The following is a 2,500-nucleotide window of genomic DNA, read 5'->3' as shown; positions in this document are numbered from 1 at the left end:
TCAACCGCTCTGATGTTCTTCTTCATGCCTTCCCACGAGTCACTCAAAAGGACTAGATCGTCCGCGAACGCCAAAGATGACACAGAGCAATCTCCATACTTAAATCCGTTCTTTAAACCCTCCAACCTACATAACAACGGGTCCACTGAGAGGTTGAACAGAAGCGGGGACATTGGATCTCCCTGCTTCACCCCGGTGAGGATCTTAATTCCCTCAGAGGACGCCTCACCCACCTCCAGCCGAGTCACACAGTTGGAATACAAATCGGCGATGATACTGATCACATGATCATCCAAGCCTTTTTGTTCGAGGACTCGAAGGATGTGTTGATGATGGACCGAATCAAAGGCTTTCGCCAAGTCCACAAAGACTACTGCTAACGCCTTATGGTCTCTTTTGGCGTGCTTGATGAGCATCTGGAGGAGCTTCAGATTTTCCGCGCAGCCTGGGGCTGAAATAAAGCCCCTTTGGCGGCTGTTAATCGGACATGCTCGTCGCAGGCGTGCCGTCAAAATTCGAGAGAACAAGCGCATGATGACCGACCCGATGGTGATGGGCCGCCAGTTGTTAATGTCCCCTCGTAAACTAGGATCAGCAGACTTGGGTATTAAGATCGTTCTACATTCTTTGATTCCATCCGGAATCTTCCCGGCCAGCAGCCACAGATTGAATAATTCAGCTAACTGGGTGCCTTGGGGGTCTAATTTAACGACGTCTCCCAAGGTCAACCCATCCGGGCCCGGGGCGGAGCTCTTATTCGTTTCCGCAATGTTCTTCCTGACCTCCGCAGGGGAGACCATCTTCTTGAATGCAGAATTGTCCGCTTCTCCGGCACTACAGAACGTACCGAGACCAGCGAAGGGGCCGACCTCCTCCCACTTCCTTCTGAACGTGCAATACAGCACATCCATCAGGAGGGGACACTTAATACTCTCGATGTTATCCAAAATGATACCAGCGAGCTTTCTACGATCTATCTCAAAAAGCCGCTGGTATCGCAGGTACTGGCCTCTTCTCAGCGCCCTATTCTTCATCCACCTCTTCTCTACCTTCCTCGGCGCGGGTTTCACTCGGTACTTCTTGCGATGTTTCAATTTCACTGCAGCGGTATGTCCCACCAGCTGCGTCAACCACTCCTCCGATGTTTCATCGACGATGTTCCGAAGGTCTTCCTCCACACCCTCCAAAGCCCTCTCGAATGCGCTCTTCAGACCAGGGGTGAGAGAGGCCCCTCGAACCTTCTCTGCAATAATCCTCCTGTATTCCACCCTAATCAGCTCAATCTTCACTCTCTCAACCGGTACCTCCCCTTCGCACGGACCCGCAGCTTTTCGCGGCGACGCGAATCCTTTGGCACCAGCCGCCAGCTGCCGTCTCTTGTCGCTGATCTGCTTCGCCGATTTTGTAGGCAAATGTTCAGAAATCAGCTTATTAATATTCCGTGCTTCTTTAAACTTCTGTTCTAACTCTCTCAGCAGAGCCGTCTCTTCTTCGGACCAGACGCTCTTATGCATACCCCTCAATCCCTTTCCTCTTCCGCGAGACGCTTCGATCCTTTCCCTGTTCCTAGTTCCTGGGTGAACAAGACGCTTATGTTGGGAAAGGCCGCTTTTGGTCTTGAACTTTCGGTCGCAGTCCTCACAGCTCCACGGGAGGGGGGCCTCCGAGGCCTCTTCATCTTCCCCTTCACCCAGGGTTCCGCGGCACTTCGGGAAGTGGCAGGCAATGCTATGATGTTTCTCATTCAGTCTCCCGCACCGGGAACACTGAAAAGGCACCCGTCGCCGACCGTGGGCCCTCTGCAGATGTTCTGTCAAGGCCGCAATTTTCCCTACCTTGACTCCACAGCATGGACATGCTGGATGTTCATCTGGGATCTTAACAACTGGCGTACCGTCAGTTGCTCCCCCCCCGGAGTCAAGGATAGGGGTCACCATAGCCGGTAGGATTGCTTTACCAGAGGGAGACTCCAGGCCCACTCCTGCCGCCACCTCCCCCCGGGCTTCATCAGCCCGGGGTACCGGGGGCGAAGCGACAGGGGACTCCAGAGCCTCATAAACCTCTGGCAGATCTTTAACGCAATCCAAACTTGGTCTGGGAGTACTCCCATTCCAAGGGTCATAAGCCGAATTGTAAAATGTCAAATTTTGGATCACAGCAGGCCACCCATTTGATGTTAAAGTCACCGGCCTAACGGCCGTGACATCAACAGGAAACTCACCTGTCTGGGTGCCCACTGACACGAAGTTCACAACCCATGGTCTTACTAGGTTGTCCAACGTGCCTGTGGGGGTTCGGTATACGCCAGAAGAACCAATCCCCCAAGTTCAACTGGTATGCCTGATAGAAGCCCCTAGGCCAAGGGCTCTGGACTGCGAGTAGGCCAATTACTAGCAGTCGAAAATTTTGATTCACCTCAAGAACTATCGAGTGGTCGGTGAAGCCAGTCGATAGGGAGGAAGTAACTATAGCACCGCACACTGGGGCAGAGGCAAACTTG

General features: G+C 53.0%; 1 pseudogene; it reads right to left on the bottom strand.

The window, feature by feature from the left end:
* The window catches only part of LOC138063443 (28S ribosomal RNA), an 8,477-nt pseudogene that overhangs the window by 2,932 nt on the left and 3,045 nt on the right, over positions 1-2,500 (bottom strand).

The sequence above is a fragment of the Struthio camelus genome, chromosome 31 (genome assembly GCF_040807025.1).
Source record: "Struthio camelus isolate bStrCam1 chromosome 31, bStrCam1.hap1, whole genome shotgun sequence".
NCBI classification, from domain to species: Eukaryota; Metazoa; Chordata; class Aves; order Struthioniformes; family Struthionidae; genus Struthio; species Struthio camelus.
Note: the sequence above shows the minus strand (reverse complement) of the source record. Positions and strands in the feature narration are given on the sequence as shown.